Genomic DNA, 22,790 nt, shown 5'->3' on the forward strand with positions numbered 1-22,790 from the left:
TAACTCTGTCATCAACTTCTAAAAATCTCCATTAGCAGCACTCGCCTGAGTTGATATGTACATTAAATGCAGTTCTGTTTTTCAAGTGTGTACATTTTGCAATCGTGGACACTGAACTGCATTCAAACCCTCCAGTCTCTCCACTTAGCCGTCCCAGTGTGCTCTGGGTTTATAAACAGCAGTCTAAATTGTCTAAGGCTTCGACCCTGTAGTAACCGCAGCAGTAGGTGGTGGACTCCTTTCCCAGCTCCAGTCACAGCCTGAGGAAAGACAGGAAGGCAGAGAGAGCTCTGGGCACACTGACTGTACGACAGAGCTGAGCCTGAGGACACGGCCAGGTAGACTTGCCGGGATGACCTGGCAGAGTCTGATTTGTTACATGATTTGGCTGCAATGGCTGCGACACAGCCTTATTTAAATTCATGTTTTTTTTTTAAACCTTGTCCTGAGTTAAATTCATACACTGGTTTCCACGACCAAACTGCTGTTTTCAAACTGATTTTTTATGAATCTGTTGGTTGGTGGAGAAATGTTAAAATGGTGCACTGAAGCAGCATATTTTCTTAAAACACATTTAATATCAAATCACTTTTTATTCTAGCCGGTCAAATCACATAAACACTAATACAGATCCTGTCCAATATCAATCATCACTATGAGCCTGGAGGCAGAGGAAGCTGGTGAACCTGGTCTGTGTTCATGAGTTTATATAGCATTTAGTTCGTAGTTAGTATATCAGGGCTGTTACTTTTAAAATGAAATTCAAATATTGATTAGAATGTGGGGGAAAGTACGTATTCTATATCCTAACTATAATGGCCGCTTTCATTTTTAAAGTACAGTCTGGAAACACATAAGAGCTGCTGACGTGGTTTTCTTTTGCTTGAGCAGAGCGCGATCACTATCAGAGAGTTGGTCAATGATGTTGCATTGTTTTTGCTCTGAAACACTAGCAAGCAAATTCAACCTGAGTGGACAATTAGGACACCAAAGCATCTGAGAACCGACAGGTGGACGTGTTTGGGGTTCTACACTGTAGACTGCAAAGTAACAAACAAATTTGTGGTTGTTTGTCCACTTTGTACCATCCTGTAGCTTTAACTTCTGCTTGTATGCAGGAATCAGACCAGTCCTCTCCACATACAATATCTGTTCGGCTAGCAGGCACCTCCTGCAAATTGCCAATGTTCAACAACTAGAATAGAATAGAATAGAATGAACTCACTGGGTGAGGGGAGAGGTTTACTGGAAACCCGCTGCAGCGCTTTTCCGGTGGAGTCCGCAGTTGGAATCCGCGCGGTCATATCTCGCTGAGCCACAACATGCAAGATGAAGAAGAGTCTCTTGTTTCTCCTCAGCAGTAGCTGGAAGTTCATCCAGTTAGTTGTACACTGAAGGTGTTTGTTTGTGTGAGCTCTGGGTCCCGAGCACCGCTGGTCACATCGCTGAAGGATAATGACCTGACCTTTGGACACTCCAGTTACTCACACTCTGCCTATGTCTTTCTCCCCCTCTCTCGCTCTCTCACTAACACACACACACACACACACACACACACACACACACACACACACACACTTTTCAACCTCAAGCGTCCTTCATCTGGGCTCTGACACCTGTTACCATGGCAACATTATCAATATGACACTGACCAGGTTGAGCAAGTCGTTCTCTCCCTGCCTCTCTCTCCTCCGAGCACAGGTCCTGACATGTGTAGATCTGTCTCACAGTGCACACGTTCACCCCTGAACAGTTTTTACTGGTTGGATAATTTCTCATTTTACACAAACACACACACTATGTGTCCATTGAACTCACTGCCACCTTGCTGACCTCCAGCTCTTTTAGAAATATTGAGCTAACTGAAGCCTAAATATAAAAACAACTGAACTTAGAAACAACTTAAATCATCCTCGTTCTGATGCGTGTGTTCTGCATATTTGAGCCCTTTGCACAATAAATAAACCTGTTCATTCCCACAATCACTTAGCAATTTCCTAATGGCATTAATCTATACCCATATACTTCGAATTTAAGCCAATGGATAATGAATTAAGAGGAACATTCAGGGATTTATTCAACCGGAACTCAACTTATTGGAATGACTTAGTGGATTAGCAGAGATGTGCATAATTATTAAATGAATGCAGCTGCATAATGGGCTTTGCTTTTTTCTAACAAAAAATAGCTATGCCACTATAGTCAAGGTTATAGAATGGTTTGCTCTGTTTCTTTTCCTGTAGGATTGTTCTGCTACTTTTTAATTAACATTATAATTAAAAATAACTTACATACTTTTAGAGTGCATTCACTTTTACCAAATAGCAGTGTCTGGTACAAGCTGATGCCTTTCAGTGTGAGGACGACAGGATTAAATGAACATTCATGTATCAGACATTTACATAAATAATTTAAACATTGACACACTTCCATTATGCTAAAAAGTGTTTCTTCTAATCAAGGTGTTAATATTGTAATTTTGTTGATGAGTTCAGCTACATGCAGCATCTATTGCACTTCTGCCGGACTGGGAGATGGAGTCTTTCCATGAGGCTCTCTCTCTCTCTCTTTTCCCCCCATATTAATAGTTTTTAATTTTTGGTCGTTTTCCTTACTCTTGTTGAGTGTTAAGGGCGGACGATGTCGCACCTTGTTAAACCCTATTAGTTGAATTGTGATTTCATGAATATGGGCTATATTAAAGATACAATTTGATTGATTGATTTCATTGGGAAAATGCAGATGGTTTAACTATAGTTGGGGTCATTGGTCCAAACGAGAGCAGAGTAAATCAATGCCCATCCACCAATGTTAAATCAGGACAGGAAGGCCCGCTCCTCACGTGACATACATACATTTAGCGCGTGCTATGAATCTGCAAATGATTATTAATGAGTCAGTAGCAGTGTCACTTCTTCTCAACAAGAAACTGTTGTTTTAGGTTTAGCTTATCCAGTTCAATCCCACTCCCAGCGGCAAACTACAGAGTTGATCTGGGTCACACACTTTGTTGGAGACAAAGCCTGTAGCTGTCAGACAGCCACCTGCCCCTTTCTCTTAATGTGTTCCTGATCCAATATTTCCTGCAGACAAAAGACAGACTAATAAGGTCAAATCAATATAACAGGGTGACAGGAACTGTTTGCAATTTTTTGTCCACACTTGAAATGCATCATATACTGTGGATTCACTCTGTAAATACACAGTATTCAAATGTATATCTATTTAATTGATTGATTATTGGTTGAAAAAAGTCCATCTTTAACTAGAATAAAACAAAACTTGGTTTAGAGGGTTTGTTTTCAGAAAAAAATTCAACAGTCTTCTGTTTATCACATTAGTGTCAATCTGGTCTTGGTTGCAAACCTCATTAGTAGAAAAAATATCAATTCACAAAAAATGTACTTAGCTATTCGACAAATGATTTAACTCATTCATCAAAATGTTTTATTCTTGTCCAGTTCCAGTCTTTTCGTATCTGACATGCCACTGCTTTGTAAAGTTTCATATTAATTCTGGATATAATGGCTTTTCTTCCAAAGTGACTCACATAGACTAAAAAAGCAAAATAATTATTCTTCTTTGAATTTGCTATGCAGTTGAATTAGGCTCTTAATAAAAGAGCTGTGCTAATTAATGATGCATCACGCTTTGAAAGCTCTTACTGGGACAACTAAGAAACTCGTCAGCCCACTTCAGAGGGCCGCCATGTCGTGTCATGCCATCTAGCCGGCTCTCCAGTACATTTTGATTATCTATCAGTGTGAAGACTCAGTTGTTTCAATGACATGACTGCCCTGCTGCCTGCCAAATGAAAACAGAACAGTGCCATCCCCAGAGGAGCTTAATGATCCACAAGCACACACACACGCACACATACACACACTCATCTACGCCTGAAACGCAGTGAAGCGCACACACACTCTAACCCACACATAGACAGCAGCTTATTGATCACTGTCAGATTTGTCTATAGACTGGAAACAAGCCTCTAAGCAGCACAAAAATTAGGACACTGACGATTTGTTAGTTGGCACAGTCAGGGCAGACACCAACCCGCACACGCATTCACTGCTCTGTCCCACACTTGCACACATTCAGAGACCTTCACCAATACCCCCCAAACTCACTTCATCAAACACACAGACACAGTAATTGACTGATATGGAACAGTGAACAAGGAGTTCTTGTCTGGTTTTGAATTATGTCTGGCACTGGACAATTCTTGACAAGTCTCTGGCAGAAAAGACAACGTGGGTGTCTGAGAGGGAACGATGGACAGAACAAAAGGAAATGAAAGAATTAAGCATGGCAACTAGAAAACATTCAGGCGGAGAGGAGCAAACCGGGTGAACCTTACGACAGCCGCCCCGGGTCTCCATTGTGCCGCACAAGAGCCGCATTGGTCGGACAAAACCATAAAGTATGAACACACAGTGAATGGTGCGACTGGTCACAGCCAGAGTGGAACCAAACAACTTCAGTTGTCTGGATGAGGCATCGCCAGTTTCTTTGGACAGTACAGATGGATGAGCCCGCCTTCCTGTCTGGGCACAGAAGTAACAGTGACACTCGGTGTAAAAGGAGGCGCCAGAGAAGTGGAAAGCCAAATGGGAAGGCAAGGAGTTAAAGATTCAATGAGGAGAAGAGCGTGTGACAGAGAAAATCAGGACAGATGCCATCACTGAGACTAACGATGATTGTAACTTAACCGCCAATCGGCACAAAAGAGGGAAGTTTGTGTCTGGTTTTTACAGGTTTGTGCATCAGCAGGGACATTAGACAATCATCTAATACAACTGTTATGCAATTCTGGAGTTATGGTCAGAAACATGTATTATGAGGTCACAGTGACCTTTAACCTTAGATCACCAGATTCGAATCAATTTACCCTTCAAAGAAATTTCCCCCTGGCGTTCTAGAGATATGAGGCCACAGCGACCTTAACCATTAACAACCTTGTGAGGGGGGACACTTAAATGGATGAACTTCTGTTGCACGCTGCACTTTACTCCTTGCATCAGCTGCAGGAAATCAAATGCAAAAGTGTCCCAGAAGAGGAAGTCAAACACGGCGCTTCCTGACGGGTGATTCGCAGAGGAGAGGGTTGTGCAATCCTGAAAACAAACAGGCTGCACATACACACCCACACACACTCGTGCCTCCAGGATCTGATTTAATTTGTCTCCACACAGCCATGCCCCAGTAGGTTTCAATACTCCCTGATTGCACCTTAGCGCTGTTGTATTGAACATTACAGTCAGTTTGGGCTAAAGCCAGTGACCTTTGAATTAGTCTGACGTGGAATCGAGTGAAGGGCAAATGATGGAGAGGAGTAAACTGCAAATCCCCCAGCATGCACTCATGCACGTTCACATTTAAGAGCGTATACATACAGTATGTGTCAACAATCTGGGCATATTATGCATGACTTAAGCCCACTAAAAATAGGTGGTATATGCACCATACGTGAGACAATGGCAGGGAGTTGGTGGGAAAAGGTGAATGCAGAATCTCCCATGTTCTGTTAATGGGAGATTTCACCCAATTTCAAGCATGGCTGGCTCAATAAGATTCCTGCATCCCATTTAAACGTTCCTCCAGAAATAACATTTATCCAATTTGTTTCATGGCTTCCCGCTTCCATGCTCCCGTCTTACACATGCCTGTGGCAGCCAGCTGGAGCAGTTTGTGTTGTCAAAAGTAAAGCCAGGCGCTGAAGAAAGGGAATACTTGGTCTTCTTTGGGAAACATTTATAGGGTAATCCAGCATGACATGCCAAGATAACTTATGAAGTGGGATATTTGTGGATTGTGTAGACTGGAAATTAAATGTTTTACTAACAATTTGTAACACTCAGTACAATACACAGTTGTGTGTTGTGTACTGTAAATCCTAAACCAGCGTGACCGACGAGAGGGGGTTAGCTTGAGGTGATACCGAAAGATTTCAGGTAATCATGCTCACATTTTTCCTCTCCTTTGACCTGGTGTTCATCCCTCGCTGAGAACAGCTATTTTCGGAGCCAAACACCTTTTTATTCAGCATTTTTTTTCCTGTCATTACTTTCCTCTGAGTGACCACGGATGCGTCGGCTGGAAGTGAAAACCGCCACCGTTTCCAGGCACGGGGCCTATCTCAGCAGCAGCACGCGGTAGAACAGAGAATCCATCCAGCTAACAACAGCCAGCCGCCCTATTCTGCTATATTCCCTGCACTGCTCCTGCTGCTAATTAGAAATGAACTGGGTAATTAACCACCTTGTCTCATTGTTCGAGATGGACTATTTCTCTCTCCCGGCATTCAAGCTTTTGTTGTCAAGTTACAATGACACCATTTTTTGTTTTGTTTGATTCTGTGTGCATCCCTCACTCCAATTCCAAATCCCTGGAAAGAGACGATATTCCAAACCGTCTCAAACTTGGGATGGATGTAGATGAGGCAGCTCTTTGTCTGTGATGGTTATTTTTTTTGCCTAATCGCAGGACACAGATTTTCCTTTGGACACGACTACCCATCAGTTCTCACTGCTGCATTTTGACTTAACGCGTAAGAAAATCAACAAAACACCAAATGTATAGCTGTGCAGACAATTTTGTTGAGTGCACTTGGCTTTCACAGCATAAATGTGGAGGTCGTTCATTCAGCAGCAGCACTGAACATTACCAAATTCAGTCTGAGGAAAGTTTAAAGTTCCTGGGAAAAAAACGTTGGGCTTTTCTTTCTGCACTTTACGAAATACTTTCTGCAAAAGGTCTGATTTGATACAAAGATTTGATTTAATGCATATTTAAGTGATAAGTGCTGTTTTCAAAAAGGTCAGTCAGGTCCTTTTGAAACTGCTGCGCTCCGCAGCCAGGTCTCTCAGCACAGGAGCGCAGCGTGCTGCTGAAATGACATGCTCATAACATAACCTTTATGCATATAAAATGTCTGCAGTCACATTTTACAACAACAAAAACACTGGCGATCCAAACAACCTTTTTGTTTGGTAAGAAGTGAAAAAAACATATCTTCTTATTGAAAGATGAGGGCAGGCTTTTAACATTAACAGTGTCCTGTGCTGTATAAATCACTTGCTAGTTCATATTTTACCTACAAGTCAAGGCCAAATGTTTTCACTCAAAGTTTAATCTTATGGTAAGTACTGATCAGAGTTCTATGCCTGCATTCAAATTTAGAGATAAAGCCTGCGGTGATAACAGGGTTTGTTTGAATGAAGAATGTCTCACAAATTGAGTTATGAAAGATCAGCTGCGAACCACAGTCATTTAAGGCCAGAGGACAGTTTGGCTTCACTTTGGAAGAAGTAGGAAAAATAACTATATTAAGGCCAAGAATTACTTTGGCAGTCAAAAGGCAGAAAAATAGAATTCAAAGATTTTGATGTGCATCATAGAGAAATATAATTCAGGCTATGGAAATTAAACAATATGTAACTTCCCCAGGGGTCTCTCCATCAAAACGACAACAAAAGACCTAAAGCAGCGTAGGATCATGGGAGTTTGTGACAAGCTAGTGGAGACCAGCAAAACCAGCGGTGAAGCAGATATGGCGCAATTACTATCAACTTGAATACAATTTTTGATTTCTTTGGGTTTGAGCATTGTTGCAAACATTTTGGATAATGAAAAATGTCACTAGTCAACAAAATATATAACATACAGGTTTAATTGTTTTTAGAATGTTAAGGTTAATGGCTTATGAGGTCATATGGAGCCAGAGTCTGTGCAGTAGCGATCGGGGGATGAAACCACCGATTTGAGGTCAAGGTGAAACATGCACTGAACCAATTCTGATTCAGTCTCAGCCGTCAAGCATAACGCTTCCCCCTCCTTTTTAGAGCCTCACATAACTGAATAAAATACAAACCTGGAAAAAGTAACACGGTTTGTACATCATACCTCAAAAACTATATTTTTAAGAATATTGGTCTCTAAAGGCACTGGCAGATAAAAAAACCCTCAAAGGAGCAACAATAGAATCATACAAAATCTCAAGCTTTAATAATTGTAATTATCAATCCACAATGAGGTTAATGTTGATAAAGTTTCTAATTAGATGAAAACAAATATTTCCGTTTTGCTTTTCATCTAAACTGTAAGAAGCCAGTGAAAGATCTTTCGATGAGCTGTTCTGATCCGTGTCCAACGAGCTTGATTGGAACAATGTTCTGCCAGTTTGGACCTGAAGAATAAACGGCCTGGAAGACTGACTGTAAAGTGTGACAAAGAAAGAGAAACAGGAGGAAGACTGAGGGTCAAACAGACGGAGGGAATCAGAAAAGAATAGTTCATTGTCTGTGTGGCGTCTCTGGATAAACAGTCCGTTGGTCTTGCTTAAGAAAATCCTCATGCTCACATAAAAGAGTGACCCTGAAATCCATCCAACCAATGAATGGCCTTCATAAGGAAGCCAATGCAGTATTTGTTCACGTGCACATCCCATTCAGGAGAAATGTAAGATGAAAATGAATGGCACAGGAATGGCCCGTCTCTTTTTATTACGTTTATTTTTCATTCATTTCTGTCTGTATTATTCAACTCATTTATTTCGTAAAAGTAACAAAACCTAACTAGAAAGTTTGTATACTGCAACCGCACTGTTATTTGAAGAGAAAACATTGAATCACTGTATAATAAATCTTCACTGTGCAGACAGAAAGGCTCCTGCTACTGTCACATCATTAGTCATTCTATTATTGAATTACTATTACTAATGCTTTAACATGTAAGAAGCATTTTTATAATGGAACTGCCTGGGGTTGAGCACATCTTTGGCTTCTTTCTATGCAATAAGGTAGAAATTAAAAATACTTGTACAATCCAATCCAGTGGACGGATGCAAACCTTATTATGTGATCTGTTATTAGCCCAAAGTGATAGAATCATGCAAAATTTTATTTCCTGGTGTCGTTAAAAAAGTTTGCATCTTCATTCTGTCTAGACTAGTGACAAATGCAAAGTTTTGGATTCCAAAAACATCCTTGGTGTCCAAGATGTGCCATACAAGAACATTTACGGAAATTACAAATAAAAAAGCCACAACACAACGGTCTGTTTGAAGTGCTTGGAGCAGCCAAGGCAGGAAGAACACAAAACCCAAACCAGACATTTAATCCTTTTAGAGTCCAAAAGGACCAATCAATAAAAGAGAAATGTAAAAGATAAATATGACCAGCGCTCATATATATTGCTAATTGTTTATTTAATGCAGAGATAGATTCCTCAACAGACCATATACCGGATATTTCTTGTCCAACTCTTTTGTTGCATTTGTTGTATAGAACTAACAGCAACTGATTTGTCTTGGTCTATAGCACATTTGAACTGTGTGTAAATGCTTTTACTTCCTCAGAGCGGGCTCATGTTTAAGTATAAGTAACAATTTTTCTTTTATTGAGGCTGACATTTGCACACCAAAAAGGCAAACAAAGAACAATTTCTTTTTCATTTCATTTCTGTTGCATTTAAATGCATATTAGCGTCGGCTGCAACTAGTTCCACGGCTGGAAGATGAGGAGTGAAACATTTCACGGTGGCAGAGTATTGCTACAGTTGTTGTTTCTCCTGGAGTTATAAACATTTAAACTCTCTTGAAATGTTATTTTCACCGAGAATTGAATATTGGGTAAAAAACGCTGAGCAGCGCAGAGGAAAAGTCAAGATGAAATACTGTGTGTTTCAATCATTGGCAGTAGGTTTCTTCCTATCATAATAGATACATCAGATAGGTTTATGTGTTGATCTGGATCTCGCCAGATAGTGAAAACCCTCTCTGGTCTCATCCTGTTGTCACCTGGGACTGTATATAAAGATGGACGACACGTCACCACTTCCTTCTGTTACACAGAATTATAATTAAAATATCCCAGACACAGAAACCACCATCTTGGGCTGGCTAGTGGTCGTGACATGGAGCCACGGTATCACTATCCCACAGATACATGCGCTCAACCAATCACAAGTTAATCTCAGCTGCCAATAATGAGGTTTCACTCCATGTCTACGGCATCAAATACCTAATTAAAAGCAAACTTTACTTAAAGTGACAAAAACTTTCATTCCACATGTACTTTGACTTTTTCTGATTCACTCAGCAGAAGTTCTCTCATATTCATCTGTTAGCGTTTGTAATTAAGTTTTGAACCATGACAGTGGACACGGATTTACTTGTATATGTATTCTACTGTGAAACTGCTCAGGTTTGGATGTAGAATTACTGCAGAATTATTCTGTTATCACAGCCTGGTGGGACTTTTACCTTCGATTTTCAAAGAGGCCAAGGCAGTCTGCTTCTTCAGGGTATTGTGGACACACACTGATCTTTAGAAAACTAAAAACGGGAAGAATAGAGCTGTCAAAAAGGAGGAGCCCCTGTTTTAACCTCCCCATATCAAAAACGCTTAGTCGGTGCATTCGGGAACAAAACACTACATCACTGCCAAGTTTACCCAGAAAGTGATTTGAATTGCTGAATATCTTATCAGGCATTTGCAAAGTCTTATTTTGAAAGTGAATTTTAATCTGTTTAAATGAATGCACCATGGGAGTAGTAGCCAAACTGATGACACCTGATTTTCTTAGATGTTAATTGGCTACATTTGCCCTTTTGTCAAAGAATCAGATATTTTCTAACACTGTTGACAATCTTCTTTTCTTTCGATAAAACCAACAGCGCTTCATACTAGACCAAGTCCAGAAAGTGGTACCAGAGTGGCATTGTAACACTACAACTGCCTGTCGTGAGCCACTGTCTATGCAGGACATGCACAGGACACGCGTGTGGAGGTGAGAGGTTAGGTAGGAAAACAGACTGGTGGAGAGAGATGGGAGCCCACACAAGCTAACATTTGCAATCCTGAACACAAAATAATTAATTTAAGATTTAAGGATCCCAAACACAAGCACAATCACACGACTTGTGAGTAGGGAAATTTGTCTTCTGCTTTTGTCCCATCTGGTGCACATCACAGGACACACAGAGCAGTGGGCAGCCATGCACAGTGCCCGGGGAGCAGATGTTGGGGGAGTTAGGTGCCTTGCTCAGGGGCACTTAGACAGTTGGGGTAGGGAGAGTGCTCTTTGGACTTTGGAACAGTTCCAGGTGTTGTCCTGGCAGGAATGTTGTATTGTCACAGCGAGGAATCGAACCAGCGACCTTCCAGTCCGATGTCCGTAACTTTCTGCCCATAGTCACATTATTCTGCCACTATTCTAGACTTAATTTTAATTTAGCCATTACCTTCCTCCTTATTTGAATGCACTAGTAATTCAAACCCCCGTACTTACACACACGTCCCCAATTGTTTAAGCAGAAAGTGATTGTTGGGTTTCAACTTTTTCACGAACCATATTACACTCACACACGATCATAATCTAGGACACGCGTTCTCGTTCCCTTCGATCGCTCTGTCAATTACACAGAGGAAATCAGAGAGGAAGAAAACGATGGGGAGTCAACAACGCATGCAACATCGATGTGCCCAACCACCACTGTCTGTTTAAGTGGAATTGACTTCTGCTCATTTCCCAAATTACGCATATCTGACTGGCCCACCGCTGCAGGGGCTACAGGAAGCACGGGGACAGAGTGGCAGAGTGTCTCTCTCACACAGACACACACACACACACACACACACACACACACACACACACACACACACACACACACACTCTCTCTCTCTCCATTTCTCTGCAAGGAATCAATGATGTCTGCTTAATTATTGGGTGAATTTAATCAGCGGCACAGCAGTACTTACTGCCTTGTGACCCAGCAGCTGTCTTTAAGTCATTTGGTTTCCAACAGTTAGTGCTCGAATACCGCCGCAATAATTAAGAGTACAACAATGTGATTGCTTCAGCGGTGTCGAGGTAACGGACAAACTCCGCATTGAGGCGATTCTGTGCTCAGCTACTCATTTTCATGTATTTTGATCACATAGTTGATTGTTTTGGGATTATATACACTAAAATGGTGCCACGAATCTCACTGACCTAGACAGCAGAGTACTGAATAATGATGTACAATGTCTAGATGAAGGTCTCAAATCAGATCATCAACATGTCTAGTCTGCTGAAGGGTGTTTTGGAATCTCTGTGTTATTATAAAAAAAATAACTGTGGTGATTATTAGTCAATTCTTGCTTTGTCTCATGTATTTTATTCTTCTTAGTACACTTTACATTTGCCTCACACAGGAATGAAAGTCTTTATTTATTAAAGTATTCATCTCCCAATGTTTGAAAACACCTTAATTTGGAAACTGTTCTTATTCTAAAACCACACAAATGCTTTTAAATAGGTCCATTGTTCTTACAAATGACTACTGTACATTAACATTTGCTGTGCCTTTTTAGTTTAACCAAGACTTGAGGAAACATTGGCGTCTGAAATCCTCTGTAGATAAGTCAAAACATCTGAAAAAGAAAAGCGTCTTCACCAAGCTACAGCAATTTCTTTATGACAAATTCATCCGGCCTCCAAACACTCAACTCACTCCAGAGGGGAGCAGTGAGAGTCTTGGCCTCTTTTTCAATGATGGTTTCATTTCTATTGCTTCAGGCGGAGGGGAGAAAGGGAACCTGAAGAAACACATAAATCCACGGAAAACTTGCTCATCCAGCTTCAAGCCGAGCTCAGTTCAGACAGCTTCTATTATTAGTTTGATAATATTTCTCTACTTTAGAAATAAGAGGTTAAAATCATGTATAACACAGATAGGGCACTTTTTTACATTTTCAGTGATTTCCCAGAGAATAATTAATGGGTCTTAATTTTAAAACAATCAGTATGTTTACAATTAAATGTAGCTTGACTGATTTTAAGGGGAATTTGTTTCCTTGGTGGGGGTTTGACTTCTGCTGAGTGCAGGTTTATCTGCATTAGGTTGTGTCGATAGATGATCTCAATGATGGATGATGAATTATTTTCCTTTTCATGTAATAAATTATTATTATCATGCATAGTAATTGAATTGAATAAATTATTGAAATTATAAATAAAATAAATAATTGTATTTAATAAAATTATAGGTTGATTGTAAATAAATTAAATAACTTTTTTTTTTAAATTAACCCTGCTATAGATTCACATCTGATCCTCCTGTATTTCCCTGATGCAGACAAAGACGCCTCGGATTGTATTTGTTGTTTCGTGCTGGTGCTCTGATGATACTAAAGCCAAGGAGATCATACACAGGCAGAATTTGTTGATTTCTTGGTCGACTTGCTTTTACTCTTCTGTGGTTGTAAATAAAAACACCAAACAGCAACAAACTAAGCCTCATGGCAGGTAGAAGCTGATCTGCTTTGGAGCCTGTGATTCAAAATCTCATCCTTCTCAGAGTCAGGAGGAAAGAAACAGAATAAATATATGAACTGCAAACACTGAAACATATCGAGCTTTGCACAGTGATCTACCGTGCATTTTTTTTTTCTGACATGTTCCAGCATCCAGCCTCCGTGTCACCAACATCTTATGACAACACACGGTCCACAGTGTGCAGTGGAAAGAATACTGCATCCAAATGATGCACTGCACTCTCACCATGCCATTGGCCGCAGGGCACCTTATTGGTTTTCCAAATGGTAGCTCTGACATATCCTGTAAAATCTACCAAACCAAAGGGACTGACGTTGACGGGGAGAAATCAATGAAAAGTCTGAACAGTAGGCGTAGTATCGTCTAGGATATGTGTTGCAAAAAAACAACAAACAGAATTGGGTTTTCAGAGATGCGGTATTGATTGTTGTCATGTTAATTTGTGGATTCCACTTTGAAGAATAAAACATTTTCTGATCCAAAAATCCAACAAAACAGTTGTTGTAGAACACCAGCATGTGCAACAGCAGATTCAAGAGCCAGGGTACAACATTCTTCAGTTACCTGAGACCTTTTGGATATCTACCTGTGGGTATGGCTGCACCACATGTTACTAAGAATATAGATCACAGAGATCATCATTTGAAGCTAATGACATTTCTTCCATTTTCAAAGCAATTTCTGGAAAAGGAATTAAAATGTTCATACTTTGGTTAGGAACCTTGTGAAAGCACGAAAAAAAAACATAGCACTTTGACTATGAAGTTCAAAACAAACTTGCAGTGCGTGTGTTTCTATACAATAGACAGCAAGATGTGTCGGAAGCAGATCCCAAACAGATCAGTACTCTGAAGCTTGAAGTTCAGGCAGTAATCATGAAGCTTGTGAAAATCACTGTCTATCTATTAAAAAATAACTTCCCTTCAACCCATCCTGCACATCTTATCATTTATGAATTATTCAGAGGGAAACGTTGTCGATAAACAATATGAGATCCCGCAATGTTAAAGAAACTGAAAACAAAAGTCTGAATCTGCAGCTTTGCCCCAATCTGCAATAACAAATAAGTTGGTTCTTTGTTGGCCCATGTCCTCTCCTTCAACCAAGAGGTAACACATTAATGCATTGATCTTAGAATATTTAATTAAAATAATAAAGCGATATTGATCAATACATTTGTACCAGAGCCCTGTTAAGCAAAATCCGTGTTGCTCCATTGAGCCAATTATCAGGAATATCTTGTGCAACCAGCCGAAAACAGCACTGTTTTGCATATTAAGAAGAAAGTCTAATCCATCAGAATACATATTCTATGGAACTATGCAAATGGCTCAAGTGAAGTAGCTATAATTGCTCAGTGTGTGTGCTGGGAATGAAAATAGGTTTTTGTATGAGCTAAGGACATATTAAGTTAATGACACCATTCTAGTAGATGGCAGACAGAGGGAAAGTTCATAGAAAAAAAGAGCTGTCCTAGTTCTTAACCACGTGTGCATATAACTGTTGTGTGAACAGTGTTGTTTTGATTGGTATGTGGTAGATATTTCATTAAAAAAAGTCTAGTGTCAAATTAACCCTTATCCTGGAGCAAGAGGCAGCTGCCGGGAGATATTCCTGGAATACAGAAAAGTGGAATACAGAAAAGCATCACACTGTGTTGTCGACAAAGGTGGAAATGCACAGTCGGAGGAAAGTCATGCAGCTACAGAATAGCGTTCCAGCTGAGACGAAGAAAAACTACAGAAGGAACTTATTGGGTGAAACTGTCTGTGGACTAAGGCTTTCAATATTCTAGTACTAAGCTATTAATAATGTATAAAATATTGTTTGCTCTCTATAAACATGCACCTGATCCGGTCTACATAGAGATTTAATGCTTCAAATCGAGGCTTTGAGTTAATTCCTCACAGTCATAATCAGCCATAGACTGAAAATCAAAATGGACGACGTGTCTCCTCTTCCTCCCACTAAACAAAAATTAAGCCAAAATATCCTGGATACTGGTGCTGCCATCTTGCGCTTGGGACATCATTTAGAGGTTCCACAGATGTGATCGTAGAATGGAGCTGTGGAAACTCAAAGAATCCTGATTCTGTCTCTGCTGTCAATCACGACACTTTCACCCCCATTAGCATCAAAAGCATCTATAGAATTCTTAAACATCACTCTGATAAGAACTACCGACAAATACAGAAACTTTTGGGAAAAAATCTAAGTTTATGTTTGGCTCTTGACCAATCTGTTAACATGGAGGAGGCAGAAATGTGTGAACCATTCCGCAGCCAGCCACTAAGGGGCGATCCATTATTTTAGTGTCACTGTTTAGGAGCTGTCATGGCGTCCATCTTTATATACATTCTATGGAATCACCAGGCACCCCTCACCTCTAATACTTTAGGAAAGCAGTTCCAGAACTAGCCAGCAATAATTTGAAACTAAATATATTATACGTTTTCAAGATCCCTTTACTGGCTTTTTCAGAACCTAAGAAAGCCAATAGAGGCCAAAAAAAAGGTAGTTATTGGAGTATGAGTTAGAAATTTGTAGTCAAACTACTATAGAATTACCAAACTTTCAGAAAAGGAAATAAAGATGTTCATTATACTTCAATAATTTGGATCCATGCTATTGTGAAAACTTTACGCTGCTGGACAAGACTCGGGACAACATTTTTTGGCTTAAATGACTTTGAGACTTTGGTTGAACTCGCGCCAAAAGATTTAAAAGCTTTGGCCGCAAGGTTCTCCACACCAAGTTCCCCCCCCACACACACACACACACACACACACACACACACACACACACAGACACAGACACAGACACACACACACACACACACACACACACACACACACACAATGATGTACTTGAAACATCAAAAAGAAGGTTTTCTTAAAGCAGATTTGGCCTCATCCCAACACACGGGAAATAAGAAAAAGCCCAAGGTTTAAAACTTTGAAGGGTGTTGTATACACTTCTGTCACGTAACTTGAAATAATACTGAGCTGACAGTTTATTAGTACACTTTGTCTGCTTAAAGTATTGCAGTTATAAAGATTAATCAAGACGAGCGTGCAGCACGCTTCTCTTTGAAAATTAAATATTTATTTTTCATGTAATTATCAAAAGTCTTACATTGATTAATGGTCTAATCAGATCACGGTTGCTGGAGTAATAAACTATTATTTCACCCTTGTCAGCCATTTGTCTTTTAGTGAGCGGAACGAGCAAAGGGAAGAGAGGAGCAGAGGGGAGGACAGGAATCTATGTGGAGGCAGCTTGATGAAGGGAATAAATCTTTACAACCATCATCTTTATTCCTGATTGTCATGCCCCCTGCTCTGCATCTTGACTTTATGTTGTCTGTCTTTTTATTTTATTTGTGGTATTTTCTGCTTTATTTTGGTCACTGATGTGTTCCTCTCATTTCAGAGCCCCACTTCCCTCCCCACACTGTCATCCACCTGTGTCTAACACTCTGGTATATTTGGTCTGTTTCCATTTCCATCTTCAATCTTTGATCCCTGTGCCAATCGTACCAGCCTCCAGTGTCTGTGCATTTGCCTTTTAGTTTCTTGACTTTGGGAAAGGTTTGCCTCACCCAGTTTGGATTGCCTGTCTTTGAGCATTTGCAGAACTTGTTTCGTCTTGAGTCATGCTTTCAAGTGCCCACTATCTGCTTCTTGGCTTCAAATGTGATTCATACACAACTCAATCTGTTGAATATCTTCAGTAAAGTAGATTTGTTCCAAGAATCCCAAATGTCAAGTTTAAAGGGCCTCTGGACCTTTTTAATACACAAAAAGAAACATTTTAAAGCATCCATATGCAAATTGTTTACCCTAAATAAGCAGCCTCACATTCATTTTGATGGTTCACAGTCTTAGAATAGGAAGTATGTTGTTGCTTTCATTCCCACTCTTCACCCTGACCGTTTTCTCTCGCTCTACGTTAGCGAGAGAAAACGCTCACGTAGAGCGTTTTCTCTACGATCTTCTGTGAGAAGATCGTAGCTCTTCTCACAGGAGAGCTACGATCTCCTGTGAGAAGTGTGTATCCCTCAGACACGGGGCAAAACAGAATCAGTCACCGCGTGTGGCTGCAGGGGGCGCTGCTTTAAAAGTTACATAGTATTGCTTTAGCAGAACCTGTTCTTCAGGATAGTTCTGTAAATAAAGGTAACATAAAGACAGAGCATTAAGATAAGTATCGATATGATGCTGTGTAGTAGCCTGGACTGTACAAACTCAGATAATCCCCAGTCAGCCTGGTATCAAACAATGTCTGCCTCTCAGCGCAGCACAGTTGTTGTATGAACACAGCCAGAGCATATTTACCCTTCAGCTAAAGGTGTCTCTCGAGCCGACATGTTTGTATATCTGAACATCCTTCACAGGCTGCCGGGAGGGGGCTCACGCCTGAACTTTAAGCTTTTTACTTCACGGCAGGGGAGAAAAAGCAACTCGTATCAGAGGTCATCTGGAACACTTCCTCCCCGCACAACAGACACGCAGCAATGGGCTCATTCATGATCACAGACAGCCACACACACAAACACACACGTGTACCCATTCAAACACAGATGTACACAGCAGCACCTTGGGACCTGCACTGTGCAGTAAATATCTTGAAGAAAAAAAAAACACATCCGAAGAAGAGGATGAAAGAGATGGAGGACCGTGACATGGTAATTCCCAGAGCAGACACTCAGGTGGGAGGAGGAGAACGCGAGACAGGAAGAGGGAGATGAAGAAAGAGGAGGGGAAAAAATTAGATGGTTGCATTAGGAGCTGGATGTGCAGAAAGAAAGTGAGTCGCAGTGAAAGAGACAGAGGAAGGGAGAGAGAAGAACACCAAATGTTAAGTAGCAGTTGAAGTGGAAGAATTCCAGTTTGGATTCTAGCTCCTTGCCTAATGAGGATCATTAACATGGCCTGGCCAGCGCCTCTAAACGCTGGGGAGGACTGGAAGATGGGGGATAAAAATAAAACCTCTCAAGCATATCCCCACAAGATTCATGAGGCAGGCGCTTGTAAAAAGGATATAGCGCATGCCGGCTAAGGGAAGGTACTTCTTAATTCAACTCCACGTGCTCTGGCTCTTGGAAACAGCGACGCTTACCAATCGGTTGAGCTCTGAACTCTCTGGATTCTGTTTGAAGCGCGGTGGCAGAAGGACCAATTTAGACGTCTGTGATTTTGAGGGGTTAGACTAAAGAACGAGGTGAAAGTGTCTCCGATAGCAATCCCCGTTAGTGATATGAATCAGGTTTAGATCAGTTCAACTTATGTCGTCCCATGAGGAAATCGATCTTGCGGTAGCAGGATGGAATAGAGAAGAAGAGCCGGCGCTCCACTCAAACAGTTGTAAAGCAGTTATTTCAAGTGGGCGGTTCACATTTCTGCCCACTTGTTATGATCCATTCAGCTTTGTAATATTTACTCACTGTTTAACACCATCAAAACAAGCTCCAGAGAGACTTAAAACCAATCCAAGCTCCTGTCCTGGTTCTGCAAATCATTTGTGCTATATATATAAATATACACTTTTATAATCACCTTCGACCACTTTCGCAGCACGATCAATTATGTTGTTTAAATCACACCACATCAAAACAGTTTGCAAAAACAAATGTCCTTCGTCAGTGGTCAGGAATAATGCAGACAGCTGCATTCTTGGCCATCCTGTTATTGATTCCTGTTTTTCCTCATTGTCAGCACTGTCACTCTATATCAGCGGGGGGGCAACGTATGGGAAATTTACAACATCTCGCAGGACCAGCTTTTCCCAACCGGCAACTGCTAAATAACCTGCAATCATTTCTTTATTGGAGGAGAGACACTCACGCTGGGTGAGACCCTCAGCAGTCAAACAGACATGTGTCATGATTAGATCAGCACATTCAGCTTCGGTCTATAAATATAGTGCTTTGCAGTGGAGAGACCAACAGTGATGAGGTAGGTTTATTATTATTTATATATATATCTTTTGGTATAATAATTTGTACAATGTGTAAAAACACAGATGGATTGATCTGACTCCCAAACAACTGTCCTAAATGCCTGAATATAAAGTTCCTGGTTAATTGTTGAAAAGAGCCCAAAAATCAATCGTCCGTGCACTACTGTTTACAATGAATATTTTTAAAGACGTTAGAAGAAGGAGAGAAGATGGAAGGAAGAAACGAAAACAAGAAAAAAGAGAGATTCACTGAAAGCAAGAAAGAAGTGAAGAGAAGTGCCCACACTTGTTCAGACTAATGCTGATGTCTGGCTCCTCTGCCTTGAAAACATACATCAGAGGAGTGTGAGAGTCGGGATTCATCACACAGGAGCTGAGAGCTCAGAGGCCACTGAGATGTTTCCTGAGAATATGAACCATGGGTCGAAGAACAGCCTGAGGCTTCTGAGCTGTGTGTCGTGTAAAACTGCAACAAGTCTAAATGTGCTGGTTTCGTATTAATATAAAAGCAGGATTGTCATGCTCCTGTATCTGACCCTCAGCAGCCTTCTTTCTGATTATCAAACTAAATAAGAAACTGAGTCAGTGTTTGGGACAGAAACTAAAACCAAATCAGCAAACACTTCATTCCTCTTCTTCATTCACTTTCTTCTGTGTGTAAATCTGTGCAATATCTGATGGATTATGCGGTCGCTAATGAGAACTGGATACGTCCACATTTAACTGTCTTCCTAACCATTAGTAATGACGGTAGCTTAGCTAACACAATTAACACGGGCGCAGAGGAAAATAAAATTCCCCCAGAATGAAGTATTATGTAAATAATTAATTACCACGCAGACGATTGCAATCTTGTTCTGCTGCCCACTGGCACTAAAATTAATGTGAATGATTTGGAGACGGAAAGAGCGAGAGAGAGAGAGGGAGGGAGAGAGAGAGAGAGAGAGTGAGAGAGAGAGAGAGAAAGAGAGAGAGAGGTAAGATAATTCTGACACAGTGGGAGAACGTGAGAAATAAATGTACAAATACCACCTGCTCCTTGAGCGGTTCATGGAAACAATTTGCATTTGCAATTTAACTAGTAAACACAGGCTATTATCCAGACTGACTCACAACAAGCATGTACAATGAGAGTTTTCGTTTGAATAATTTTACATATTTTATCTTTTTTCAGAGGGTACATTATTGAGTCTCCATAAATCTGCTGTATATAGTTAAATGTGTATCCTGGAGAAATCTTTCAACTCCACAGTTACCCGCAAAGGACAGAGAGTCTGTCTTCTCCACTACAGATGGGATAATTATGATATTAGCACCAATGCACAGTAAACAGTGTTTGTCTTCAATTTCAGTCAAATGCACACACACCATTATATGTTCAATGAGGGATGCATGTTCTATTTGGGGCAGTTTCCATAAACACAGATATACCCCTGTATGGACCTCTTCTACAAGAGTGAGTGTTTCCGCATAAGAAAGAGAGCCAGAGTGAGGAATGAACAGATAAAGGGGTGTGAGAGAGAGAGAGAGAGAGAGCGCGAGAGAGAGAGAGAGAGAGAGAGAGAGAGAGAGAGAGAGAGAGAGAGAGAGAGAGAGGTAAAGACAATGACACAGAGCCACAGACACACAGAGAAGAGGAAAAAAGAAGGTACGGAAAGAGTGAGTAATCTCTCAGATTCTGTGTCTCAGCTTAATGACACTGGAACCACATGGGAGACGGAGGAGGGGGAGGCTCAGTGCGAGATATGATGAATCCAAAGACTGATAACCTCAAGCCTCCGCACTCGCAGCCTGCACAGGCACACATGCACGCACATGGATGAAAAAAAGGGAAAACTAGCCCAGAAATTAACTGCTTGGCTCCTTTGTTAACTCGGAAACTGCAGAGGTGCTTGCAGTTTGCTTCTGTTTTCACTGCCTCTGCCCTTTTCTGTCCGTCCGTCATCTTCACGCTGATCTCCATGACTCTATGCTTCAACACTGCCTCCCATATGGTCTCAAAACCTAACACTGAACCTGTTCCCCCGGCTCTAACCACGGACAATAAAACAATACGTCGGGCTGACTTTGACAAATTAAACCAACTCGATATATGGCAATAACCTTCACGGGATGACATGGAGAAAAGGGGGGAGGAAGGGGAGAGAGAGGGACAGAGACTGAAAGCAAAACGCATACAGATGGATGGTGGGACATATCGACCACAGCGTGGTATTTCCAAAGCAGGGTCCTGTGGACACGGGGAGATGGTGCACATGTACAACGACTTTCTAAATGTCAGCATGCCTTACAACAGAAAGCACACTGAAGTGTCTGTGGAGGGAAAGCAGCTAATTGGGCTTAGGAAGCAGTGGCCGCGTCAATACCTGCACTGTAGATGACAACAGGAACTGATGGAAGAAACTAAATCTGCCATTTTTTTCACTCACATATTATCCCAATAGACTGGGACAACTTTGGAAACTGCAGTAATACTGAGCTGAGCATCACGCCACAGTTAGAGATTCAAGAGGACAAAATGACACTTAACAACCAGAGCCTGTTCCCGTTAGATGATTTCATCTCGACCGCCGGCCATCAACCACTTCAAGTGATTTTCTCAAAGTGAGCTTTTTCTACGCCTCGGGACATTCGATTCACCTGTTACCACAAACACCTTCCGCAACACACACTCACACGACTCATGCAAACACAAACATATTACACATAAACCAGCGGGGTGGGTGGGTGGGGGGGGGTGTTAAGCGTCTTTTGCTGCGTCCCTCTCTGCTCAGTGTGATAACAGCATGATTGATACAGAGGTTCCCCCAATTAGTCACCTGAAAAGATGACTGGAAATTCTCACCACACAGGGGGTGATGCACAAACTACAGCACAAATATATACACAAACAGTGCATAAGTGAAGGAAATGGACACACACTCACACACACACACTGTCGTCTCAGGCTGAACCTGACGAACGGCCATTCCCTCCTCCACAAAAGCACAAGTTAACTCACCTGCTCTGAGTGAACAGCTGAGAGCGTTTCAAATTGGCCTTGGTGTAATCTTCTTCCCTCTCACTCTCTCCGTCCCTTCGGCTTGTTCTCTCTCTCTGGTTCTCTCTCTCTGTGTGCCGGTGCACAGGGGCCACTCACCCTTCCTGTGTGGCTCGGCGCAAGTGCATCGATCTCTCGGCCAAGTGGTACGCTGATCCCGCTGCTTCCACGAGACGCTGGTGTGCCCTCTCCTCTCCGCTGCTCGCTCTGCCTCACGCAGCTGCAGAGGGAAATATGAGGATGGGCAACGTGTTTGAGTGCTGCTCCACACACACTCTCTCACTCTCTCTCTCTCTCTCTCTCTCTCTCTCTCTCTCTCTCTCTCTCTCTCTCTCTCTCTCTCTCACCCTCCCTCCCTATCTCACCCTCCCTCTCTCTCTCTCTCTCTCTCTCTCTCTCTCTCTCTCTCTCTCTCACCCTCCCTCCCTATCTCACACTCCCTCCCTATCTATCTCACCCTCCCTCT

At 41.4% G+C, this 22,790-nt stretch overlaps 1 protein-coding gene across 1 annotated transcript in view; it reads right to left on the minus strand.

Moving 5' to 3' along the window:
* Positions 1-22,418, minus strand: part of tnr (tenascin R (restrictin, janusin)) — a 155,653-nt gene extending 133,235 nt beyond the window's left edge. Inside the window, exon 1 of the mRNA XM_062405176.1 lies at positions 22,286-22,418. The gene's annotated coding sequence lies outside the window, so the exon portion shown is untranslated. The remainder of the gene's footprint in view (positions 1-22,285) is intronic.
* Between the last annotated feature and the right edge of the window lie 372 nt (positions 22,419-22,790).

Source organism: Platichthys flesus, chromosome 14, assembly GCF_949316205.1.
Source record: "Platichthys flesus chromosome 14, fPlaFle2.1, whole genome shotgun sequence".
Taxonomy (NCBI): domain Eukaryota; kingdom Metazoa; phylum Chordata; class Actinopteri; order Pleuronectiformes; family Pleuronectidae; genus Platichthys; species Platichthys flesus.